This window comes from Rhinolophus sinicus, chromosome 6, assembly GCF_057876585.1.
Source record: "Rhinolophus sinicus isolate RSI-liver-muscle chromosome 6, RSI-T2T, whole genome shotgun sequence".
In the NCBI taxonomy this organism is placed as follows: Eukaryota; Metazoa; Chordata; class Mammalia; order Chiroptera; family Rhinolophidae; genus Rhinolophus; species Rhinolophus sinicus.
The window spans coordinates 15659758-15686981 of NC_142506.1; the positions used below are offsets into that span (position 1 = coordinate 15659758).

General features: G+C 41.0%; 1 long non-coding RNA gene across 1 annotated transcript in view; it reads right to left on the reverse strand.

Moving 5' to 3' along the window:
• The window catches only part of LOC148757836 (uncharacterized), a 364219-nt gene that overhangs the window by 223292 nt on the left and 113703 nt on the right, over nucleotides 1-27224 (reverse strand). Inside the window, exon 4 of the long non-coding RNA XR_016021507.1 lies at nucleotides 13889-14034. This is a non-coding gene — a long non-coding RNA (uncharacterized LOC148757836). The remainder of the gene's footprint in view (nucleotides 1-13888; nucleotides 14035-27224) is intronic.

The following is a 27224-nucleotide window of genomic DNA, read 5'->3' on the forward strand; positions in this document are numbered from 1 at the left end:
TAAACTTCAAAAAACTTCCCCCAGATGATACTGATGCACTAATTAATTTCTGTTCAGAGAAGAGAACCATGAAATCCGTGACGAATGCCAGCATGGCTCTTCAAAGACTCAGCCAGTCAAAGCAGAGCCCATCGTTCTCACCCACTGGTGCTGCTGTGTCTTACATGACGACGATGAGCCTCCACTGCTGGGCCACGCCAGCTTCCAGGCAAAGTAGCATTGTTAGGTGTAGGCTCCCATCTCAGCTCCAGTCTCAAAATGCAATCACACCTTCGGCCCAGTCCCACATTCTTCACTCGCTCCAGGTAGATACTTAGAACACTCCCCACTACACTTACTGAACAGAAAACGTCAGGCTCTGTTTCCTGGGGAGTCTAGTGTACGACGATGGCCCACAGGGATCCAGGTTTAATATGTTCAATCCAAGCAAGTTCTAGAGCTGAAATGGCTCTTCAGGACTGTCCTACCCTCCTGCAAGCAGGCCAGGGCTCTATTCCTCACTTTGCCCAATCACTGCACGGCAGCTCTCTAACTATTTACAAGTCCCAAGCACTGAGGGGACTGAGTATCTAAGCCCTATGGGTGGGGGTCCAGACTGTCTACTACAGTCCCTGAGTGACTCTGTGGAGCAGAGCCCCATCTACCTGCGCAGCACACGTGCACAAACGAGAATAAACTGTGTGTATGTGTTACACACTCAGAGGTCATGGCTAATTTGTTACTAGCAGCATGGCCTAGACACCACCCTGCCTAATAACCCTACTATGTAACACTGCTGGAGACGAATACGGAAAATACGTGTGAAGCACTTTATACGATAGGGGCTTTTTCCACCTCCCTCCGTGCTGGCACTTCTCTATCCCCTGCATGACGACCATCTCAAGAAATGACTCTGTTGACAGTGTTACCTCCCTATTTCTCTATAGTTCTCAAAGCATGTTCCCTAGACCTGTATCGTCCGAATTACCCGGGAACTTGTTACAAGTGCAAATTCTTAGGCCCATCCCAGACCAATTAAACAAGGAACTCTGGCACAGGGCTCAGCAACCTATGTTTTAAAAACCCTCCCGGGTAATTCTGACTCATGGTGAGTTTGAGAAGCACCTCTCTCACTCATTTTCTAATTGCTTGGACAACGTTCCTGCCACACAAGCCAAAGCTGTGGGATCATTGATTGTTTCTCTTGCTTCCAGACTCCCGTACTACTTTCTATATTCCTCTATTTTACCCATTTTCTTATTATATTTTATGACTTATAGAAACGTATCTTTTCTCACAGACTAAGCCCTTCTCCAGGACAGCTGTCTACTAATTGTTATTGTTGCATCCCCAACGCCTTACGAGGTTCTGACACATAATGACTACTCAACAAAGTCCTTTCTTTAATAAATATACAGCACATATTACTTGCCGTGGACTTTTCTAGGCATAGCAAAAAAAAGTTCTAACAAGAAAAGACAGACAACCTCAAAAAGAAATGCAATAAAGTGATGTAGATGCTATGGAAAGTTTTATTAGTAATGATATACTTTGTGTCTGGCACGCTCCTAAGTGGTTGGCATATGTTCATTCACTTAGTCTCCACAGTAATCCGATGAGTCTAACAATTGTAAGGAAGGAACCTAATTCATCCTAAGGAAAAATTGCCCTTTGGTTTAGTTATAATTTTTAATGAGACCTTTGGTTACTCAAGGTAAGGCCATAGCCCAGTCTGAGACAAGGAGGATAAAACAAAGGTAGCTGAAGTGAAAGATAATGTAAAAGATTGGCCTCCTGGGGGGTTGCTGTTTTGATAACTGATTTTTTTCATCTCCCATGCATGAACTGGGGAGACAGAATAAACTGATCTATGGTAAATATCTTAAAAATCAATACAATCTTAGCCCAAAGAGTAACTGTCTAAGGGTGAACTTTCAGACACTGTCAATAGGGAGGGAAATATTGGGGTTAGGCAATCAGCTTGCTTTAGCTTTAAGACAATCTCCCTGTCATTTCCCAAAAGTATGGAACATATTTTTTTAATGTGGTACTTCAAACAGAAAATTAAGGGAGGTTGTTTTTTAATCTGAAAGAGTTGTTAAAAAGTAGTAGATTTTAATACTGTTAATACATAATTTCTTGGATTCCCTATCTTGAACTTATTTCTCAGTAGATTCATGACTGGTGTTTGAATTATTCCCCACTATTTACATTCAGCAGTTCTCCCAATGTGACCTGACCATCTCGAAAAGGCTGTATTATCAGGCAAGGAAAAAATCCATAATATTGGGCAACTGAAATGATTTTATAATTAGCATGATGTGATTTTTCAATAATGTCACATTACTTATGAGCATGAAAAAAGACTGGGAATAAATTGAGCTCAAAGTGTTAAGGAGATCTCCTTTTCAGCTTATGTGAAAGAAACCATCCAGTATCCATTACGTTACATATATCAGAATGCCTATTGTTATCAGAACTAAGGCTGAGAACTTGGAATTACAGAAACACCAGGAAAACAAAACAGGCAGTGTGGTAGACTGTACAGATTGTAGTAATGGCCCCCATTCTTCCCTTTTCCCTCTCTCCATACCCTTTGCTATTTGATTCTGTAGTCCTTCCCATACACAAAGTAGAATAAAGTTCCTTGCCCTCTGACTTGAGGTTTGGCCAAGGGGCTTGCTTTGGTCAATGGAACAAAGCAATGGTGACAGCGGTGTTCAGTTCGGAGACCAGGCAAGAAGAGGCCTTGTATGGTTCTGCTTGCTCCCTTGACCTGTGTCATCTCCACAAGAAGAGCATGCCCAGCCTGCAGGCTCCTTTTAGGTGAGCCAAGCCCCCACCTCCCCAGACGTGGAGTGAGAACTAAACGCTCACTGCTGAACGCCATGGATGTTAATGCTATCATGCATCAGTACTGTGGCCATTGTTGACTGGTACAGATGTCTACACGTTTTTTTGTTCCAAGAGGATTTCAAATGCAAACTTGAAAGTTAGCAAAGAATGATAACTAAGTTTCACCTTGAAATGTATCAAAAGTAGAAAAACTGGAAACAAGGAAACCAGAAACAGAGGCTAGGAAAAATAAATGGCTCCTTGAATTGGCTTTCATTTCATGGAGGATAACAGAGAAGAACACAGTTCTCTCAGTATAACTCAGGGACTCCCGGCTTGACACTTTTAATTAAAAAGACATTAAAAAATTAACACAGAACTCTTCCCACTTTGCTCCAGGGCAGCCTGTGAAAGACTGCTGCTTCGCTATCAGAATGCATAATGTCTACATCCAGACCCATCTGCTTCCCCTTCTACAGGAAAGATGGTGCGTGTCGGTGCCTCCAGTGAGAAACCGTCCTGTCGAGGCTTCATTCCTTCAGCACTGATAACGCAAAAGTGATCTGGCAGAATAAATTAGTGGCTGATTCCAAAGCACACACTTTTGATCTTCTGCCATATTCCTGGCAGAAATCATAACAGTCAAAATATTTTTCACTACCTAGAATGAAAAGAGGTCTACTTGAAAAAGCACAATCTTGTTTTATCTTCTGAAAAAGACCTTCTGAGCTTCTGGGGGTGTATAACTTCTAGGGCAGTGCTTCTAAAGCACTAATTACACACAAATCACCAAGAGATCATGTTAAGGGTAGAGCAGTCCCCCCTTATTCGCAGGGGGATATGTTCCAAGACCCCCAGTGGATGCCTGAAACTGCAGATATATTGTGTTTATCGAACCCTATATATGCTGTGTTTCTTCCCATAGCTACATACCTATGATAAAGTTTCATTTATAAATTAGGCACCGTAAGAGACTTACAACAATAACTAACAATAAAATGGAACAATTATAACAATATGCTGTAATACAAGTTACATGAATGTGACATTATTAAGTAAAATAAGGGTGACTTGAGCACAAGCCCTGTGACACCCCGACAGTGGATCTAATAACCAAGATGGCTACTCAGTGACTAATGGGCGGGGAGCGTCTACAGCGTGGAGACGCTGGACAAAGGGATGATTCACGTCCTGGGCAGACTGAGTGACAGGGCTGGAGATTCCATCATGCTACTCAGAATAGCGCACAATTTAAAACGTATGAATTGTTTATTTCTGGAATTTTCCATTTAATATTTTCAGACCACAGTGGACCACAGGTAACTGAAGCTGTGGGAAGTGAAACCTCAAGTAAGGGGGGGACTACTGCAGATTCTGACGCAGTAGGGAGCGAGTGAGCTCTGAGATTGTGAATTTCTATAAAGCTCCTGTGTGCGGCTGGTAGTGCTGGTCTGGATACTTCTACGGGATTGTTCTTTAGCTATAATCAATCTTTATAAAAATGAAGTATTCCTAAACTGTAGTACTGACTTTCAGTACAAGGAGAGAGTGGAGTGGAGTGGAAGGAATAGAGCTAAGAGTCAACCTAGTTGGTTAAGTAGAAAGATTTAAATCATGCCCATCCACCAACTTGCTGTACAGTTTTACACACTCTGTTTATTACATATCATTCAGCTTCTATTTCCTTGTCAGAAAAATGGAAATAACCATTATGTAAAAGGAGTTAACCTATAGAAAATCTTGATAAAGGGTCATCAGTAATGTGAGTTACCATTTTGAACACAGTAAAATTCCAAATACCCATAATCTCACTTCTCCTAATTGACTGCCCTATGTCATGTTTGGAGGGGGGTTTATCCGTGTTGTTTTTCATGTTTGTTTTGTGGCAAAATGCTTTAATTATAAAGAGACATGGAAACAAGACTTTCTGAGATGTCTGAGATGTTTAAATGCTATTCATTTGATAAAGATTTCATTACTGAAGGCACATTCTTCACTAAACACTGTGGTGAGTGCTTTGAAGTATACAAAGACAAGATTTCACACCTCAAGGAAGCTAAATTCTAGAAAGAATAAGATCGCATTTTGTTTGGATGGTGTTATCTTCCTCTTGAATCTGTTTGAGACTTCCCCATACTCTGGGCGTGAATATATTTCATTAGTATTGTCCTTGTGCTTTTAAGAGGTATTTGGTTTCATAGAATCATTTTTTTTCCATAGAAATGCGTTTTAGAAGCGATCTAGACCAGCTACTCTGTTGTATAGAAAAAGCGAAGTAATCTTCATGCCTTTTAAACTGGATTCTTCCATATTTAAGCAGTTCTGAATATAAGTGTCTGGTTAAATTCCTCTTGAAACTAATAGGAAAAATAAAGGCAAATGATGTAATAAACAATTATTAGTGTATTTTTTTGGATGGAAGAAAACTGTGGAGCTAATGGATTCTTGGAAGTATTAATAACTTCTTAGTTCTTGAATCTTGGGTAAATCATTTAATGTCACTAAACCTCACAACCCTCATCTGTACAACGAAATCTAAGAATATTATGTAATTCAAGGGAACATAATAATTGCTCAATAAATGATAGCAATTATTTGTTATTCTTTGATCACTTTTTCTTACCCTTTTCATATAAGGTGCCAGGCAGCTTGAGACAATAAAAGTTAGAAAAATTGGTTCACAGGGTTTTTCGCCTTGCACTTTTCCGATGTAAAACACAAAGATGAATGTGGAGCTTTATTGTACATGGAACTTTTTATTAAATTCAATCATTACTGTTTAGCTTGTCAGTACATTCTCTTTGTGGACCCCTACTTACTTCCTCACAGAGATCTTATGTCCCAGGTAAGCTATATATTCACTTGGTTGTTACACAGAATCTGCTCCCCTGCAATTAGAAAGCCCCCACCTCCATTCTGTCCCCACCCCTAACCTGTGCCAGCCGCTGCCAGAACTGGTGATACGCCCAAAAGGTTCCTTAACTAATAACAAAGCCTGAAGCTATGGAAAAGCACATAATTGGAGGGCTTCTCAGGAAATGAATTACAGACATGTGATACCTAGACTCAGGGGTGGGGTAATTTTTTCAGCTATGAATGCCAACCCTAGGCTTCTCTAAGTTGGCAGAGTTTATAATTCAATTATAAACACTCACATTATGTATTTACAGAATTGTAACTAGATTAAACCCCAGGACAGCCAACCTATGCATTACCTTCTAATGTTGGTGTTAAAAGGTCAAAGAGAATGTGGGAATTTGAAAATTTTTATGTTTTTGCAAATATTCCTTTTCTTAATGGACATGCTTTACACACCTAGCATAATCAATTGCCTCCATTTAGTGAGCACCTACTGTATTCTACACACATATTTATCTTATTTTGACACTTACAATAACATTATGAAGTATATACAGTTTTATCATCCCAATTTACAGTTCAGGAAACTGAGACTCAGAGTGGCTAAGTATAATTTTGCCCAGGTAGAACTTTGATGTGCTAGGACTTGATTTATAGAGTCTCTCTGACTTCAAGGCCAGCATTATCTCCAACGTATAAAATTGTTCTTACAATATCACACCAATGTATTAAGAAAGAACCCCTGTTTCCACAGGAAAGTGAACTTTACTTTAGAATTGATGAAATAGGAAAAATCAAATAAATGACAATTTCCAGGCCAGCTCTAATTGCCATGATGGCTTCTCCCTCCAAATCTTTTAGGAAAATTGCACATAAAATATTTGGTTGATTTTGAGTTTCCCACACTATCTATACACCCCTATCCAATGTATACGGAAAATGGTGAGCTAATGAGCAACAAAGTATCAAATGGTGAGATCAAAAAGAGGGTTGGAGAACGGAGATAATGTAAAAGACTCAGAAAGTAGGTGACAATTGAGGAATGGAAGTCTTGAGTGGGTCTATAAATTCAGGAAAGAAATTTTTACATGAAGACATATCTGTTCTATTGGCAACAAAACAATAAATCCCTCCCTTAGAGAGATGTGCATGGCTGGAAAATGTTTCCTTAAGGTCTCTTCAGGGCAGGCCTGGGAAGGGAATGAGTAGACGTGGTAGTCAGACGAGGGACAGATGCCACCTACCCAAAAGGTAAGGAGGAAGAATGTGACAGATGAGAGAAAAACAAGAACCTAGGGAGGGAGCTCGGAGACAGCACAAATGTTGGATGGGGAATGGACAGGATGAACTGCAGTGTGTTTGGAGGTGACCACAGCCTGGGATCACAGGGATTTTCAATAGCGACTGCCAGAAGTATTGAAACTCATGGAGAGGTGAGATCCTTGTCATGAGTGAGGACACTGGACAACAGAACATCTGACGTTAGGCTACAGCCAGAATATGTTAGCGATTCTCCAGCACAACAGGAGAAAAGGACTCAGACTACACAGGGGAAGGGGGAGGGGAATCAGATCTGTGATTCCTCTGAAACTGCCATCTTTTAAACCTCTCCCATGCCCAGGCCTTATACTGTCTTGATCACATGGCCCTGTCCTCACCCTATAGCTCCTGTTAGATGATAAGATAAATACGTGGTGGCAAGATTCACTTTAAAATCATCTTTGTACACCCTTTGATGTCTAGCAGACAAAGTGCTTGACACATTTTTATATTCATGAATAATTAATACATTAATATTCGAGCGTATTTGGAATCTAGATTATGCTTCATACTTGTATGTCCTTGGACAGTTTGTATAACTGCTCTGAGTCTTAGTTTCTCCAAGTGTGAAACTGAGATAATAATGCCCACTTCGTAAGGCTGGTGTAAAGAGTAAAAGGAATGATTTTTGCATGTATGTATGTATGTGTGTGCATATGCATGTCTGTATGCATATCTGTATGTGTGTGCGTATGTATGTACGTATGCATGTCTGTGTGTGTGCGTATGTATGTACGTATGCATGTCTTTATGTGTGTATGTACGTATGTATGTATGCATATGTATGGGTGTACATACGCATGTATGTATGCATGTCTGTATGTGTGTGCGTATGTGTGTACGTACGTATGTATGCATGCATGTAGCATGAAGCACACATAAAGCACTTGCAACAGTACCTAGAATGTGAAAAGTGCACATGTCACAGGTGTTAGCTGGCATATTTAAGTTATAAATTCTTTTGTTAAGATATGTTGACTTGGATCTGAAGTCCAATTCCACAGAACAGAAACAGAGCTCTCGTAACGTTCCCCAGTTCTCAAGGTTGGCTTTGTCTCTGCCTCCCTATTCCTGTACCCAAGCTTGCTACCACTCAGATTTAATATGACTGTAAAATAGGATCCCTTCACAACTTCTCTCATTAACTACCTCTTCCTGTCTTCACACACACCAGCATTTATGCATTTTTGAGAAAATTCAGTATTTGAGGGTTCCAAGGCGGTGTCACCTTGCATATCATGTAGCACCCCTACTCTAGCCTCGTGCCCTCTTCCCTTTTCCTATTTCCCTCCACCCTCCCTCTGAGGAGTGGCAAGAAAATCTGTTCCCTTAAATGGTACAGAGCAGTGAAGCTCTCATTTATGCCCACTGGGTCCAGCCTTCCATGCTAAGTGCTTGTCCCAAAAAATATGGCTGTGTTCCCTATAGAATTCTGGTGAAGCAAACCTTCTCCATTCTTATATGTTATCACTAATATAATAAGGAACTCCCTGATGGTGCATTTCCCTAAGCCTGCAATACGCTTACCAGGGCAGCTACCGAGACTTTTCCTACTCTGGGGTTCTTCACAAGTAGATGTAGCTTCATGTCTGTGTGCAGAAAGGGAGGTTGAGATGCTCCGTTTTCCAGCTGGTCTAAAAATAACATGAGATCTTGCATTTATAATAGGGGTGTGACATAAGCGAGCTCAGATAGAAGGAGTTGGCGTCACCAAAGCTCAGAGCGCTTCAGATACCTACTTAGTGGCCGAGCAAAGATAAGAAATCGGGTCTCCAGACCCCTAGGGCTGTGTTCTTCCCACTACATTCCCAATTATACCCAATGCCCTCGCTCAACCAAATAAACCTCAACCAAGTAGACCTCTGATTAGAGACCAGGAAGTGCCCTCCTTCCTGACAAAGACTGACCTCAAAGTTCTACCTCATTTATTTCTATTTCAGTTCTTCAAAAAAAAAAAAAAAAAAGACAGGCTTTTCTTTCAAAATGATGCAGTGTTTGGAAACATCCCCAAGAAAGTTCTTCCCTTTTTGCAAAAATAAATCTCAGGGTCTGGCTTTGTTTGTTTGTTTGCTTGTTCTTGGTGAGGTCGCTCTTCAAAAGGACCCGATGCATTTGGGTTGTGCAGCCATCTGCCACTACATGCTCACGTACTGTGGTTACAAAAATCTGGCCACCCTGCCTTTGATCTAGAAGAACCACATGGGGTTGAGTCATATGCTGTGGAGAGAACACAGCTAATTATGGCATGTGCTGGGCCCAGAGAAGATGTTAACTGCTACATAATTACAACTGCAATCCAAGGGGACAGAGTCATGGAAATCCAGTTAATATAAAGAAGTCAACGTAAAAAAATACGAAACTCTAAGCCACAAACTACTGAAATATAAGCCTGTTCTTGAACTTTTATTCCCATAACCTTCCAAATTTAAAATCTGATTTGTCACCAGGGATGGCCATGATCCTGAAGTACTTTTTTAGCTTTGGGGGGAAAAATGGTGTTTTAACAATGCTGGGTTTTGATGATCTGAATGAAGATGAAAAGATGGCACTGGTCCAGGAGATACAAGACCTTGGTTCTAGCCTCAGTCCTCCAATTAAAAAAGGCAAGAGACCTCATACAAGTCACTTACTTTGGGGGGTGGGAAGGTAGGTTGGAGGAAGATTAGTTGAGAGAGTGTCTAAAGTTCCCCCTCCTGACAAACAGAAAGAGTTCATTTAAAAAAAAACTAAAAAAAAAACGTTATTGATCGTCAAGTTCATGTCTGGCAAGTATTTGTAATTCAAAGATGAATAAAACATAGTCTGGTAGCCCATTTTATAAGGTTATTATTACATTTTCTCTGAATGTCCCATAATTTAGAAAGCTCGTGATAGTAATAAAAACCTTACCCTTTGGGCCTTTTCTTTATTACAAAAAAAAAAATGTAGCTCTCATTAGGATCAAGCAAAGTAAGTTCTCAAGATCAGTGGATTAAGAAGTTAGATGGTAGGAAGGGAGGAGTGAAACTTGCACTGGCATACTTCATGGTCACGTTCAGTGATGCCTAGACCATGTTCGGACACATTCTATGTGTAGGGCCACTGGCTGAAATCAGACGAGAAAGCAGAGGGACGTAAAAGAACTCTGGCATAACAGTGTGTTAGACAGGCATGTGTGTGCACGTGTGAGTGTGGCCCTGTCCCTCAGAGGGAGCATGGTGACAGTGGTGGTCCTTAGCCTGAGATGTGAGTCGTGATCATCCAAAGGACGGCGTCATACCGTGAGATACTCATTCAGTGGATCTAAGGTGACACCTTTGACTGTTTCTTAAATACCTTTGTTGTGATATAATTTACATACCATATAATTCACTCTTTTAAAGTGCACAATTCGGTGATTTTAAGTACATTCACAAAGTTATGCAACCATCACCAGTATCTAATTTCAGAATATTTTCATCATCTCAAAAAAGAAATTCTGCTACCTCAGGAGTACTAGTAGTCACCCCTGAGTTCTCCTTCCCCAAGCCCCTGGCCAACATGTCCTTATGTCTCAAGGAATACCTATAAAGAAGAACGTGGTCTCTTGTCAAATCTCCTAATTACTTAATTCTTGATGCTCCAGAAAAGGAGCATAGCCCTAAGGGCTATCAGAGTTCCAACCTACACAGATTAACAGATACATGCTGGGTTCAGGGAAATGCAAAATAGACACGATAAACACTAAAATTATAATGCCACATGGGATTAACCAGCTTATTTTCTTGGGCCAATTCCAAAGAGCTTTCCGGGAGTTCCTTAAGAGTTTTTTTCTTTGAAAGACCTAAGTGCTATCCAACTAATATAGTAGAGAACTCAACAGGAACGTACCGTCCAAGAGTTCTTGAATAACACCCTGAGCGAACCTTTCCATGGGGGACCCAGCATCTGCCTGGATCCTGCTGGAGACGTGCGGGAGACAGTGAAACACTAACAGTAAATTCCAAGATGCACTGCCACAGCCCGGTTTCCTGAGGGGCTGTCATCACTGCTATCAGTTGGAAGCCATGGCAGTAGCCACCCTTATAGTGAGAGCCCATTGATGGGAGCTATTCCTGGAAACAGCAGGGGCATTTTCAGACAGGTAGCACCAGACTGTCCAACATGAGTCAACTGCTTACCTTTACAGAGAAGCCAGAGATGGTTGATGTATCAGTCAGCATTGAACTCAACTGCATGTGTCAAAACACCAGTTACAGCATATTAACCAAGGAAGAGTTTATTTTTCTCTTAGGTAATAAGGTCTAAAGGAGGATAGTTCAAGGCTGGAGGAGCCACTAGTTTCTCCTCGAGCAAGACTCTTTCTAGCTTTCTTAACTGCATGTAGCTGTTAACCTTTGTGCTTCCCTCATCTTTCTGCCTACAACGCAGATGAAGGAGGAGCAACCATCTTACAGCCATGACAGTGACAGTGCCCCAGTTTAAGACAAAAGCAATTAAAAACAAAACAAAACAGCAAAGAAAAAACTATAGCTCTTCCAAAAGCTGTACCTAGTAGACTTCTGCTTATATTTCATTGGCCAATACCAGGTCATGTGACCTAGCCAGGCTTAGCGACAAGGAATTCTGGAGAGGAAAATAGAGAGTGTTGCTTCTCTAATAAAAACCAGGTTATATTAATTGGAAGCAGAGAGAACAAATATGCAGGAAACTAGCAGTGTCTGCTACTGTGAGTCTTTTTATACATCCCCACAGCTACTTCTAAACACAAAACCTGATCCAAAATTCATGGTTTGTTTTTGTTGTTGTTAAGGTACAAGAAATTACTGACTAGCGCTAATTCCAGTTCAAAGCTTCTAGTTCTTTTCTCTATTACTCTGGGAGTCTGCGACTCAGAAGGAAAAAAAAAAGTATAGTCTTGACATTGTAAATTTACAAGAAGAGGGTCCTGCCTCAGAAATGTATGAAGCCATAGTAAGTATAATGCTTTGCATATAGAAATCTCCATTTACTCTGAAGTATGAAGGGGATGAGTTTGAAAAATGAACTTCTTTTACTTCCAAAGCTTGGCAAACTGATTTAAAATATACGGCACCTTCCAAGCCACCACGCAAGGCTAGCGTCAGGCGGCCTAAAAGAAGGCTGCAGTATGAGCAAGTAGCTCAAATCAAATGTCTTCCTCAAAGTGCCTACAGAGTGAAGGAAACAGGGAAGAATACGGAAGGCCTTTCCAAAGAACTGTGGTGCCCCTGACCCACAGACAGCGACCTGCAAAGGGACCTCTGGCTCATGAATGTGAAGAGGAGATTCTGCAACATGTTCCTTGGCCTGGGGATAAGAAAGTTAGACTGTGTACAGGCTTAATTGTATTCCCCCATAATTCATATGTTGGAATCCTAACGCCTACATCTCACAATGTGACCTTATGGGGAAACAGGGTCCCTGCAGATATCATGAGTTAAGATGAGGCCATACTGGAGTGGGGCTGGGGTCGGGGGGCTACAATAACGTCATGAAATGACTAGGAAAACGCACAAAAGATTTGAACGCATGGTTCAAAAAAAAGAAGAGAGCAAATCACCCGTAAACATGAAAAGATACTCAACCTGTGGTAAATGAGGAACTGGAAGTAATTAAAACAACACTAAGATACCATTTTTTACCCATTAGACGTACAAAAATTAGAAATAATGTCTGGTGTTGGCAGAAGTACAAGTGGAAAATGGACACTCTCATGCATTCTACGTAGGAAAGCAAACAGAGCTTTTTTGCAAAGTAATTTCATAATACTCATCAAATTCAAGGGCATTTATACTTTGGCCTAGCACTCTCACCTTTCAGTTTCTTTCCATAGGACTGCTCACTAGTGCTTAAGGATATTTGTGCAAGGGGGTTATTGCAGCATTATTTTCATAGTTACCTATATAACACACACCAACTACCTAAAACACATAACATGATTGACAGGACGACTAGAGGGCTCAAGACGGCAAACATAGATGCCCTACCATTCAGTGCACTAACAAGGCTGGAGGACACAGAGCATGGAAAGGGACCGTATTTTTCCAGACACTCCGTCATTTCAAAGAAAGATCCAAACCCTGTGTACAGAACATTTAGGGTCACACTTTTGTTTTGTACCCTAACCTCTGCTTCTTTTCCATTTAAAATCAAGGGAATACGTTAGAAAAACTTAAGTGAATAAGCTTTTATGTCAGTGCCTTCTAGTCCTGATGCCAAAAGTCGAAACGAATACTATCTTCAACTGAAAACACACTCTTTCAGGGCAAAACACACAGTCACATATTTACTAAACCTTGAGAGTACAACTCTCATCAAGGAAACATTGTGCTTTTGGCCATGGACAGAATTATATCCTCCCGAATAAATGACTATAATATTCTTTTCCCTGCTGTTTGTTAAAGGTCCATGCAGTTGTAACTCCTACAGCCGTGTTTATCTACCTAATTATACAGAGCAACCTGTGTTTAGAAGGCGAGTTCTGTTTCATAGTTTCCCACAGACAAAACAAAAAATATTGTTTTAAACTTATCCGTTGAACAACAACAAAAAAATGACTACTGTTTTCCTATTCAATTGATAGCGGTGTTGGATTTGAACGCTAAAATGGTGTTAGTGAGACCTGTTCTGGCTGAGCAGAGAGCAGGAGGTCTTAGGCTCAAAAATGGTACCACATCCCCTCTTCAAAATGGGTTCATCAGTAGGATACGGAACTCAAGTTTCTTGGATCAATGGGAACACATCACTCCCAGCCCTTCTAACCACACACCTGCTCCCAACCACTACTTACACTAAAGTCTATCTCATTCGACTTATCCCCTCTCCCCAGACCAAAGGAACGCTATTGTCCCAGGATGGTACATGCTTTCCTTTCCAACAGTTCTACTCCCACAGACCCTTCTGGATCCCCACTTACCTGTGTTATGAAGTGCTGGATATCCAGAACATACTGAGTAAGGCTTGCAACGTCAAGTGGGACTCCCGAAGGAACTATCAGCTTTGCCACTTAACATGTGCGCCCTTGAGCATGGAGTTAACCTCCCTCAGCGTCCGTTTCCTTGTCTGTAAAATAGGAATGAATACGTTAATAGAAGTACTTACAGGGTTGCCAAGATGGTTAAATAGACTGGGACAGTGTCTAGTACATAAAAAGTACCCCAAAATGTCCACTCTCATTCTTAGCATTCTCATCATCAGCCTGCCCCCCTGCCTTGGCCAGACTTACTCAACAAAACAGGCTACACAAATTCCCACAAGGCCAAGCCTACCTACTTGCAGGTTTCCCAGGCCTTTGGCAACTACCACACATAAGTCAACTCCACAACAGGGAGATAAATAAAGTGCCACCCAGAGTCTCACCCATGCCGACCCCTCCATCTTCTATTTCCTTTTCTCAGGACCCAGAAAAGGACAAAAGTTCCATGGCCACTGTATGCACACATGCCTTCTAAAACCGGGCCTTCTGCAGTCTTAATTGTGCAGACACTTGTCACTCAGTAGATTGTGAATTTGAAGGAGGGGACCAAGTTTTATTTCTCCTTTCTTTTTTCTACTTCTGTATTTCTTTTGGTGATTTTCCTTGTACCGTGTCTGGAGAAGCATTACGGCTAAATTAAGAATGAACGAATGATAGTAATATCTGTAAGCAAAACAACTGGACCAGCCTAAGATAAAAGGGAATTTGCCTTGTTATTTCCCAATTCCCTTTGTTTCCAACTGTAAAAAATGTTCCTCCCCTTGGTTATCAATGCTTTTTGGAATGCCTTAGCTTGTCTCTACCTAGGTTGTGGGCTCCTTCCCCCATCTCTCTGTATCAAAATCTCTCTCTCTCTCTCTCTTTCTCTCTCTCTCTCTCTCTCCCCAGTCTCCTCCCTCCTTCCTTTCATCCCTCCCTCCATCTCTATCTCTATCTCTGTATCTCTATCTCCCTCTATCTGCCATGTAGCAATCTGCTGTGAATGCATTAATTAATCAGGTAAGTAGTCCCTAAACCAAGTACTAATAAATCAATGTAACAGAAAATCTAAAACCTAGTCCAAGTTAGATTTGTCTGCAAAGAACCTCACGTGGGTCACCATAATGGGACAATGTCTAGTTCTGTATCAGACAGGTGAGAGAAACACACTATTTGATCACCCTTTCTCCTTGGGATTCTAACGCCTTCTCTAAGTGGCTCTGAGAAATCCTGCTGTGCATGGACGATCTGAATAAATCTGGCCAGCTGGCTGCTGCTATGCGAATTCTATCTTCCCTCTTTGGTCTTTCCAAAGCCACCCTTGAAAGAACCGAAGTTCATGCAGAAACTAGAGAGATATCGGAAGGGTTGTCTGGTGCCTCTTCAGAGGCCAGCGGCAGCGTTGTTCCAAATACAATCAAGTGTTTAATTTCCTTCGATGACTACATGTAACCCCTGGAGGCAGCCAATGAGCAAACACATGTCCAAAGGCTGGTACTTTCCCTCTTAGCTGAAACTTCCAGCTAAATGAATCATAGTAGCTCTGTGACAAAGTGAGGGGAAAACCCACCAATAACCGCTCAAGAAACATTGGAGAATAACTGAGGAAGTAGCTGGGAGGAAAGGCAGAGAAGCCTAACTAATCAATTGCCTTTCAGATTGCACCCCCTATGTGTTCCCAATCGCCTAAGCGTTCTCAGGATCGGAGCATTATGACACTACGTTGATTCCTTTACTTGATTAGAGTGGAAACTCTCTGAGGACGAAATCTCACAGAGCATAGCAGGAAAATGGAATTGTAAGTCGGAGTCCGGGGTCTGAGTGCAGTATCTGCCACTTATACTTCCAGCAATTTTGACTAGTTATTCCATCTCTGTGGGCTTCATTCCATTTTTTAAAAAATGAGGGCAATAATACAATCTACCTCATAAGGTACTGTTGGTATTGCTTGTTATTAAATCGTCCCTCAAAAACCCTACGCCAGGCTCAGGTACATATTCGCCCTCAATCTTTATCAGCTGCTCTTGCTGACCATTGCTGTTCTCCAACTACTACTGCCCAGAAAATTCTCAAGATCCATACGACTTAATAAATAAACCCCAAGCGTTGCCCCACGGAGCTGCTATTTTGGGGAATAATCTAAATTGTCTAGATAATTGTATCATTGTATCTTCATACCTCTGCTTGCCTTATCAAACAATTCTATCTTTTATTCATTTAGTAGCATTATATGAAATCTTGTGGCAATTGTGAAGGGGTAATAGGCACTTAAAATACATCAAGGGAATTATTTGCATATTCAACAAACACTTTTGAAACCGATCCAGTTTTCCAGACGCGGTAAAAGCACTAAGAAATGACAAAATTATAAAATTCCTGTTATCAGTCTTACTGACAATAAGAGCTTATATGTATTTCTTACCACAAAACAGGCATTGTGTTAGGCTCTTTACCTATATTTACTCCTTGCATGCTGACAAAAAAAAGCAAGGTGATCATTATGTCCATTTTATAGAGACGAAAACAGAAATGCAAAAAGACTCAGTAACTTGTTCAATATTTTTTTAGCTAGGATTTTCAAGAGCTAAAACCTCCTCTGTATTTCCAAAGCCTCTTCTTTATCTACTCTTGTTACTATTGCTCTTTCAACATCTCACCACAATATCAGGCAGAGTGAATTAAGGACTCTTTTGGAGGTCTGAGGAAATGATTGTGGAACCCAGGGAGGGGATAATGAGTTTAGATGGTGGAAGATGAGGGAGGCCTTGATTTAGGGCATTTAAAATGAACCATCTAAGATAACTGGATTATAGCAGGGAAAGAGGAGGAAGAAAGAGTGGGTTCCAGGAGGTGAAAACGCATTGGCAAAGGCCCAGCAGTGTCAACTTCAGAGGAGAGTAGCTGTGGGTGCTGGGATACAGAAAACAGACAGCAAGGAGGGGCAAATTATGGATTGATAGAGGTGCAATTTCCGAAGCTGGAAAACATTGTTCTTAGAAGTACAGCTACAATCTCCCTATATTCACAAACCTTGTCCCACTCCTGAAACAAAGATAAACTTGAGCCCTACCTTAGTTTTGGAGAACCATCACAATTCCTATTTGAGCAGGTCTGACTTAATGTGTGTATACCCCACACACACACAAATGAGCAGCTGATGTCTGAACAATCACACCTTGGTCACTCACTCTTGACTCGTTTTCTTCCATAGGGTGAATTATCCAGAGATTATTCTGAATTCTACAAATAATCAATGAGCAAATATTTATGGGAAGTCAATCTGTTGCAAGACCTAAAAGAGAGCAAGCTTGCTTTATTGGTGGCCCCAAAGCAGGTGTTTTAAGAATTTAGGGTTTAGAAAATAATGGGCCTGGACGTCAGTATACAGCATAGGGCAGAGTAAGCATAGAGGATTGTGGACCTTCAAGATGGTCTATTTCCCCCAGTTTTACAGACGAAAGGTCTAGGAAGTGCTGGATCTACACCAGAACTCTGTTCTTAATTATTTAGTTGTTCTGAAAGCAGCAGCTCCTGTGTTGAGAATACCTCCCTTTGCCTCTAAGGGAAAGGCTTTTTTTGGCGACAGTGAAAGGAAAGTGGGAAGATAAAACAAACTTTAATTCATCTGTTCTTACTCATAGGCTTCCCATCAAGGATGGGTTATATCCTTATTTAGAATCAATACTAAGTAAAGAAAGTATAAATATACCAATTGGAAAACACTTTCTGTGGATGCTTTGGCAGCCACAGTTAAATTGCTTGAGGTTTAGAGACACCATGCTCTTTCCCTAGAGCTTATTCTGAAACCCTCAAGTGTTAAACTCAATCATTTCCTGAGACCCTTGATATAATAGCATCTAAGATTTGTTAATAGGGATTTTTGGGGGGATGAGGTCTTGTAGTTCTGGGTCAAAGTTAGGTAAATTTCTAACAGACCAACGGTGTTTTTGAACCCTCACTGCTTGTCTTGGATATTTTCCCCCAAGAGATAAGAACAGCTATATTTCAGTTGACTATTACTATGTCTCAGAAGAGTAAGGGAATCTGAGTGAAACTGAGGAGCCTCTCCTGGGCATTTCCCAAATGTTAGGCTCATGTCAAGGGAATCCAACCTCAGAGGGCTGCTAGGGTCTCCATGTGGCCCTATAGAAAGAGGCATAGACTTTCCATCCAGTGACTGTAATCTTCTACTGTCCCTCACACTAACTCATCCTATAATACAAGGGAAAGTCAAACTCCAAAGAGAGTTCCGATTCTTCAGCTGTAAAACAGGAGGCTTGAACTGACACACCCTTTTAGGACCTTTCTAGCACTGATCTACTCCATTTCTTTGGGTTGTCATGGGCAAACACAAAATGAGCCACAAGGTCAGGGCTCAGAGCTGAGCATCTGGAGAAAAGTAAAGGGTTATGCATATTGGGAGTGTATTTAAGGGTTGATGGTTGGATTTGTTCCTGGTTTAGGAAAACAGAAATTCTTTAGCCCACACAGTCAGTGAGTCTCAAGTAGCTCACTTTGCTGAGGACACTAAGAGGGGGTTAATTTTCATAGAAGGTGAAACCAAAACAGTGTTGAGTGTTGAGCCAAGTCTTGGACGACTCTCTGGTAACATTCCCATTACATTATCCTGCCTAGATTTTATCCTCTAGACCTAAAGGAAAAGAGAACATGAAATGAAAAGCAGATGACCTGGAAAACATTAAACCATTGTTTCCAGCTTTTCTAAAGACGAGCTCCAGAAAATGCTGCATATGAAAATGTTTTCAAGGTACAAAATGAGGGAAACCAGAAAATCCCTCTCTCTCAGAGCTTCAAAATGAGCATAAAGGAAGCTCAGGAGACCTGTACGTGTCTTCTTAAATGAACATTTTCTAACTTATTTGGCCAGTGAAGACATGTTCTACACAAATCACCAATTATCACTGTGTCTGACTTGCAAATGTATAGAACTGATCACTCATAGAGGTGCATGAAAAGATCGTTCTCCCTGTGAAGTGAAGTGTCTCCCTCATCTTAACATGTACCCATTTGTAGCTTCTTTCCCTAATCGCCTTCATTCAGCACAGCCTTGTTTTCTAGTACAGTATTTGGCAGTCTCATCTCAGGCTCATCTATGTATTCTAGCCTTTGGTATCACACCTCTATCTCCAGAACTACCTAGCATAACACTTGCAAGTCATGGATACTCAAACACTTGTGATGATCCTGTAACTGACTTTACACAATTTTTAGTTAATTTTAGTCATTCAAATGTGAAGGCCCAAGTTGATCACTTATACATGGCATAATTGACTTGCACAGCCCCTTGGTTTTGTAGGATACTGTCCAATGATGCACACCCAACCTTTCGTGTGTCAGTGAGAGGACTGCAGCAAGTCTAATCTTTGCTTAAATATCAACCCAGAGTAAAAAGAAGCCACAAGAATCCTCGCCCAAAGCCAGTACACACAAATCAGGGTCAGCAGCTAAAGGCACATGTTCGTCTGCCTAGTGACCTATCTTTACCCTTGGGATCTGGTTCAGTTCCAGATCAGCCCCGGTGGAGAGGAGAGTGAGTCCAGACCAGAGTAGCCAGAGGGTCCATGTTGCCACTCCTGGAGTGGCTCCATGCGCTCCGGCCCAGCTCTAGGCCATTCTTGGCTGGGAACACAAATGATAAGATCACAGCCCATAACAAGTAGCAGATACAAATAAGCACAGATATCCAGTCTTAGCCATGTGTGTTAATCAGAGGAAACAAAAACAAATGATTTAAGATGAAATATGTTGGTGAGGACAAGTGTATTGGTGGAGAAATTGGAAGCCTTTACACCATTGGTAGAAACGAAAAATGGTACAGCCACTAAGGAAAACACTAGGAGGGTTCCTCAAAAAATCAAAACTAGAGCTACCATATGATCCAGCATTCCCATTTTGGGGCATTTATCCAAAATAATGGAAATAAGGATTTCAAAGAGATGGTAACACAATTATGCTCATCGCAGCATTAGTCACAATACACAAGATGTGGCAGCAACCTGACAGATGAATGGATAAGGAAAATGGGCTCTATACTTACAATTCGGCCTTTTAGAAAACAAAATTCTGCAGTATGTGACAGCATGGACGAACCCTGAGGACGTTATATGCTAAATGATATAAACCAGTCACAGAAACAGAAATACTGCATGATTTCATTAATAGGAAATAGTCAAAGTCATAGAATCAAAGAGTGGAATGGTGGTTGCCAGGGGCTGCGGGGAGGGAAGTGGGAAGTTACTAATCAGTGGGTGTAAAGCTTCAGTTAAGCAAGATGAAAGCTCTAGAGACCTGCTGTACAACACCACACCTATAACCAACAATAATGTATTACACACTGCAAAGTTTAAGAGGGTGGCTCTCATGGTAAGTGCTCTGACCACAATACAAATTTTTTAAAAGGTAAAATAAAGGTACTTGGGATGTTTTAAGCATTCAACACATTGCATTATTATTCTTACTCAGTGGGTTCTGAACAAGAAGGTTTAGCTCTGTGAATAAGAAAGTTTAGACTGGAGTCTGACACACTATGTTCAAAATTCTCCTGCTCCCTCAATTTTACCATCTATACAATTAAAATCAAATAGAATTACACAAGGCATATAGCATACAGGCAGTTCCTAGCATATAGCAAGTGTATGTTCAACTCTTTAAAAATAGGACAGTATGAAGACCTCACCACTTGGTCATCATTGTTGGGCTTTCTTTGAAGTTTACAACCTCCAGATGACCTTGACACATCTCTATTCACTTACTCCATTTTTCTGTTTTCCTTCTCTCCTTGTTTTCCTTCTCATTCCTCTCTCCTATTTCCTTTCTCTCTCTCTGATCTTTTATATGCCAGGTCAATCATAGTCTTTCAAATGCCTACTTCCCTCCTGTAAAAGAGGGAGAGACAGAGACAGAGACAGAGACAGAGACAGAGAGAGAGAGAGAGAGAGAGAGAGAGAGAGAGAGAGAGAACAATGTCTCTGCTGGGGAAGGGAATGGTTAGGTTCTCCTCCTAGATATGCTGGCCATGGGGACAAGCTCTGCTGACAGAGCTGCCATGCATTTCAGGATCTGAGGAACAATGGCGTGAAGATCATTTTTCTTCATCTACCATGAAATTGCCATAATGTAGTCCTACCACGCACCTCCTGAACTCATCAACAGCACATTAAGAGGACTTGCTTCTTGGCTTAACTGCCTTTGATGTGATGAGGGTGCATACCCACCCATAATACCTAGGTATTTGTCGGGCTGCTGTCCAAGACATACTAGCTCTTTCTTTTAACCAGAAATTATTTATTTAACAAATATTTCCCAGAAATCATGTCAGTCAGCTACTAATATAAAAAACAAGCAAATATAATTACTTTGCAAAAGTTTTTATGGCTCCACAATAACATATATATGTATGTAAACATCTCTTTAATAAACATAAGTAATTTTTAAGTAATCTTAAAATTAAGTAAACAATTATATATACAGAAAAATACACAAATTATAAGTATACAGCTTGATACATTTTCAAAGGGAGTATCCCCATACCTGTATCACCCCAACCACGAAACAGAACATTTCAAACATCCCAGAGTATCCCCATCACGCCTTCTTTCAGTCACCACCCCTCCATGGGTCACACTATATACAGTTCTAACATCATAGATTAATTTGCCTGGTTTTGAATTTTATTGAAATTAGAAGCAATCAGTCTCTAGTCTCTTGTGTTTGACTTCTTCTGCTCAACCTATGGCTATATGATTCACCCATTCTACTGCATGCAGCAAACGTCTATTTGTTTCATTGATGTAGATTAATCCTCACCAGTAGATTTAAATTAACTTTATATATTAACCCTAGAGCACTTCTGAGTGCTTGTGTATGGACGAGATGCGAGATCAACAACTTGCTTAACTCTCAAACAGTTCTATTTATTCTTTCTCAGGCAGTCTTCCACTTGGCAATAACTTGAGACCAACGATAAAATTATTATCAAATTATATATTTCTCACCTCCCTTTTCTAGGCTCTGCCCACCAGTCATTCTCCACCTTCCCCCACCACGTCTTCTACCTGACCCACCCTTCCCAAAAGTATGAACATCAGGGAGTCTGAAGTGTAGTGTTTCCGTTTCCTACCAACATGGAAGAAAACTACATGGGCAGAGAATGTCAGACAATTTTTCAACCACTGGCTAGCTGGGCTTTCACACTCGATTCACTATTTTATTTGAAGTGCTAGGGATATCCACACCATTATATATATGAAAAAAAATTTGTTCCCACATTTGAAGAAAAAATAGGGTGTGTCTGGGTCAATACTTTTTTTCTACGACCCGCAGTAGGTGGCGATACGTGAGATTCGACGATAATGAACTAAAGCGAGGGTAAACATTACATCAAAACAAATAGATGCTCAGAGACCATGTATGTGGTTAACTCGGCCACAGAAAAAGGCCTGGACTATGACAGGAAGACAGACGCACTAAAAATGGAAGAAAGGAAGCACACCGGGCAGTACACTTGCTCTACAATGTCATTCTTCCCCATCCCAAAGGGACATAAATAGAAGTATTTTGGAATTTAGCACCACTGATATTTAAGTCCAATTTCCAGCAAGGTCAAGACTAATAGCGAGTTATTTGTTTTACTGACTTAGGTTGCAAGCACCCTGGGTGGATCCTGCGCCTTCTTCTATATCTCACTCGGCGCCAAGAACTCTGTTAGCCATCAACAAAACCATAATAGACCTGGAGTCTTCACTGAAGGCCAATGAAAACACACACTCTGAGCTAATGGAGACATTTACAGGCTCAGGATTCCAGCTTCCTTTCTGCAAATGCCACCAAGGCTGCCTAGCTAATTAGGTTTTAGTAAGTGACACTGACTGACTGGCATGGCCCACGTGTCTGGAGCTTGGTGTGTGCCCCATGCCTGTTTCCTATTTGCTTTGTTGTTGTTGTTATTGTTCTAGCTATAAATGAATAGGGCTGCTCGGGGAATTTCAAAAGGCTTTCTCTGAGATCTGGCCTGTGAGCTCACAGTAATTTCAGGAAAGTGGGAATACAGTACTTACCACTGCAAAGAATAAATGTATTCCTTTGGGACTGTTTACTCATTCCTCTCCCATCCCGATCCTCTTCCCTTTTGAGAAACCTAGAAAAATAATTGTGTCCAAGGCCACCCTGAAATGCAGTGACAATTCCAGGAATGAAATTTACAAGTTTCTTGCAACCTTGTCTCTGACCCCACCTAAGAGCAGTCATAATTTCCCCAGTGTTCCCAATATAAGTCTTTGCAATGGTCCAACTCAACCCTTGTTTGTGTTTCTGAAAATAACACAAATAGATGGAGATAGGGATCATGGACATGGGATACTAGAGTAACACAGACTCAAAGACGAGCCGGTCTCTCTATGAAGAAGAATGGCTTTGACTTCAGCCAAAGTGCTTTCAACCCAGAGAAGGACCACATGTGATGAATGCTAATCGCTGAAAGCCCATTAAGTATTAAGGGCGTTTCTATTGTAAATACTCAGAACACAAATTCTGTGTTCCTCATATGTTCTTCTTCCGAAATACCAGTAGGAAATGATACAACTGCAAGTCATGGCCTTTCTCCTCCAAAATATAAATAAATAAAAATGTTTGGAGGAGCCAAAACATACCGGCAAATACATACCAGCACATTGTAAGCAATATGGTAGAGCAGAGGGAGCATGAACCTGGAGGCAGATAGACCTGACAGCCAATTCTAGTTTTGTGATCAGTTCTGTAATTTCCTAAGCCTCTTTTAGCTTAATTTCCTCATGTATAGAATCGGGATTAATATATTTATTCTAAGCTCTTTCAATTGCAAATATCAAAAACTTAACCCAAACTTGCTTAAGCAAAACAAACAAAAATAAGTAAAAATAAAAGAAATGTATTGACTATATAACAGAAAAGCCTAGGTGTCTCTAGCCTCTGGCACTCCTCGGTTCAGGCTCAATATTTTCAGGACGTGACCTCTCCCATATGCCTTCTTTCTACTGAAATGGCTTAATTTTCAAGTATGCTTTCCCGTAATGATTGCCCCAGCACCCAAGGACAATATCCTCACAGCCCCAAACCCAATTTAATGAAGACTTCTTTTTGCCAACAGGTCCAACAAGAGTTTAGGAAGTAAACCTCATTTCCTCGGATCAGTTCTATGTCCACACTTGGAGGCATCACCAGAAGGAATCCCAAGGGACAGACATCGGAGTGCAGTTACCTGAATAAAGGTAAATGGCTTCTGCAAAGGCCAAAGTAACCAATGTTCCCTATAATGCATGTCAGAATTGTTGTAAAAGCAAACAAACAAATAAAACGGATCCCAGGGCCTATAATTTCTAGTATCACGATAATACTAAATTAATTCTTATAGTTGGACAAATACTTGACATCCAGGAGATATTTGCCTGTATTGACCCCACTTAAAGCACACAAGACACTTAGTAGTAGATCCTTCACGATCTACACAATATTCTGCCAAAATCAGGTAAGGCTGTGAGGGTGAGATTTTAGTTGGATTGAAAAGGGCAGAGGATTGAGCCAAGCAAAGGGCAGAAAGGTTATTCTAACATGAAGTAATAAACCAACCGTGTTTCCCCAAAAATAAGATTGGGTCTTATACTAATTTTTGCTCCAAAAGGTGCATTAGGGCTTATGTTCAGGGGATGTCATCCTGAAGAATCATGCTGGGGCTTATTTTCTGGTTAGGTCTTATTTTTGGGGTAACACAGAAGTTGATGATTATATATTTTTCATAAAAGAAAGTGTTGTGGGTAAGATGAACATTCTAACCCAGAGGTAATGGCATATCAGGAAGTAGACCGGTAAATATTAGTAGGAAGAGTGTGCATACCTCCAGCAAAACTAACATTCACAGAATTAAGTGTCATAAAATGCCGCTTTCATTAGCAAGGAAAGCTTTCTGTGAAGTACTCAGTCAACATAAGTCTTTGACAGGCGGTATTCCTCTGCCTTGAGCTGGGCTGCTTTCAGTGATGTGGACCGTGTGCAAACATAAATTTGATAAATGACGTTTGGACTTCTTAATTATAGGATACAATTAGCTCACTCCAGTAAAGATGAGGATTTATTGGTTTAAGCAAGTTAAAAGCTTAGCTGCAACTGAGAAACAAAAAGTAGCTTGGAATGAGAAAACTGCATTAATATTACATGATGTGGGTTCCAACTGGGGCCAAAATGAAAACTATTTCCTGGATTTCAGATAGAGGCCTGTCCAAAAACAACTTTATTTTTAGTGTTTTGAAGATAGATTTCAAATAAATAATGAAAAGCAAGACAGAAACATTTAACCAAATGTGAAAAGAGATTTTCTAAACACATTGGGAGTGCCAACCATAAATAATTTTTGCAAGTAATACTAAGCCAGACTTACCGTCCTTCCGGTAATGCACTTATATCAGGTACCAAAAATCTTTATTTCTGGCTATGATGAATTCAGATAAGTTACCCCATTCTCAAAAAGGCATCTACAAAAGGCTCTACTGGCTGCTAGAAGCAGCATTCTCTCAACATAGAAATCCCTTCTTAGTTCGACTTAAGTCTGTTATGATAATCTCAAGGAATTTACCAGTCTAGAGAGATTTATTTCATGGAAATGGAGTATTTCCAAAGTTTGAAGAAATTCACTCCATATTTCGGGAAATGAGCATGTGATACATTTTGCATGTTGTTTTAATCGAAGCAGCAATAGCTCTTTCAGCAGGGAGCTGTGAGCCGCTGACTAAGAGCTGTTGCATGTTCGCAACCAGGAAGTAAGAACAAAACATTAAAATAAGTAAATATAGCAAATTAAAATATTGAGAAAATGAGGGCATTTAAAGGTCGTAATGGTGACACATTAGGTTCCAAAACAAAAACATTCAGTGATTCATCCAATTATTCTTCATTAGTATAAAGCTGTTTCTAAATATGAACACGAGGACTGTCCATATGAGGCCTACCAAGCGTCTCTATTGCTTTGTGTCTTATAGGTTTGTGTCTGTGGTCGGAAGGGACCTCTCCTCAACTCTTCCCCCAGCAAGAGAGCTGAAGCCAAAACAGGTCAACGATGTGGCTAAACAAGAAAAGGCAGATTCTGACTACGAGAAGAGTCTGCACAGCTTTCTGAGTGTCTCTAGCTATAGATCACGTCAGCTTTGAGGTCTTGTTCGTAGGAGACACACCTAACCTCATCTCCAGAAAACAGAACGGTATCTGTGAATAGGGAAATATCAGCCCTGGCCTGAAGGAGGACAAGAAGCTGCTCAGGTGAATAAGGTGGGACAGGCATGTGAAAATGAGCAGGCGTCAATGGGAACATGGCTCTTTTGGGGAACTCACAAATGTCCGGTGGAGTGAAAGAACAGAGTGTGTAATGAGGAAGCTGGAGGAGAAAGGGGGTTAGAAATGTGGGCAGAGATAAGATCATGCAAAGTCTTGTAGGCCGAAATCAGGCTCTCCGCTTTATTCTAAGAGCAAGAAGAGGCCACATAATTCATTAGAAAATACTACCATCTCTATAGATGAAATATGTCCAGAATCTGACCACGTTTTACACATCTTCATTCCTATCATGGGCTAAGCCACTATCATCTCCTGTCCAGAGTATTGCAGCTGCCTCCTAACTGGCCTTCCTACCTTCCCTTGCTCCCTTCAGGCTCTTCTGGAGTCTCCCTACATTGGACCCTGCTGTACTTTCCTCCATAGCACTTACCTGATATATTCTATGTTGACTTAGAAGTTCCTTGTCTGTCTCTCCCACCAGAAGGCCAGGAGTAAACCAGTTTTGTTCACTGCTGTATTAGGTGCATTCAGAGCAGCGCCTGACACAAAGTAGATGCTCAATCAAGTTTTGACCATAGAGGATTTGCTTGTGCTTCCAACATTCTAAACTCCTCCATGTCTTACCATTTCACTTCCATGAACAGTGAGAAGCCTAACTACGGCTCCCAGAGCCCTGCGGGATCAGGTCTGCCACCATTCTCTCTCTCTCATCTCCTTCCACTTTCCCACGTGCTCCCTGTGCTAGAGACAGACAGCCTCGCCCTTCCCTTCCCCGACTACAGCAAGCCTACTTCACCCCCCGAACCTTTGCACTTCCTGTTCCGTCTGCCTGAAACACTCTTGCTCCACAGAGCTGTGTAACTGGATCTACACTTCCTTCAAATCTGCCTAAGTGGCACTTGCCCGGAGAGGCCATTTCTTTACCATCCCCACACAAAGGCAGCCTCGTCCTGCCACCCTGGTCACTCTCCTTCCCTTT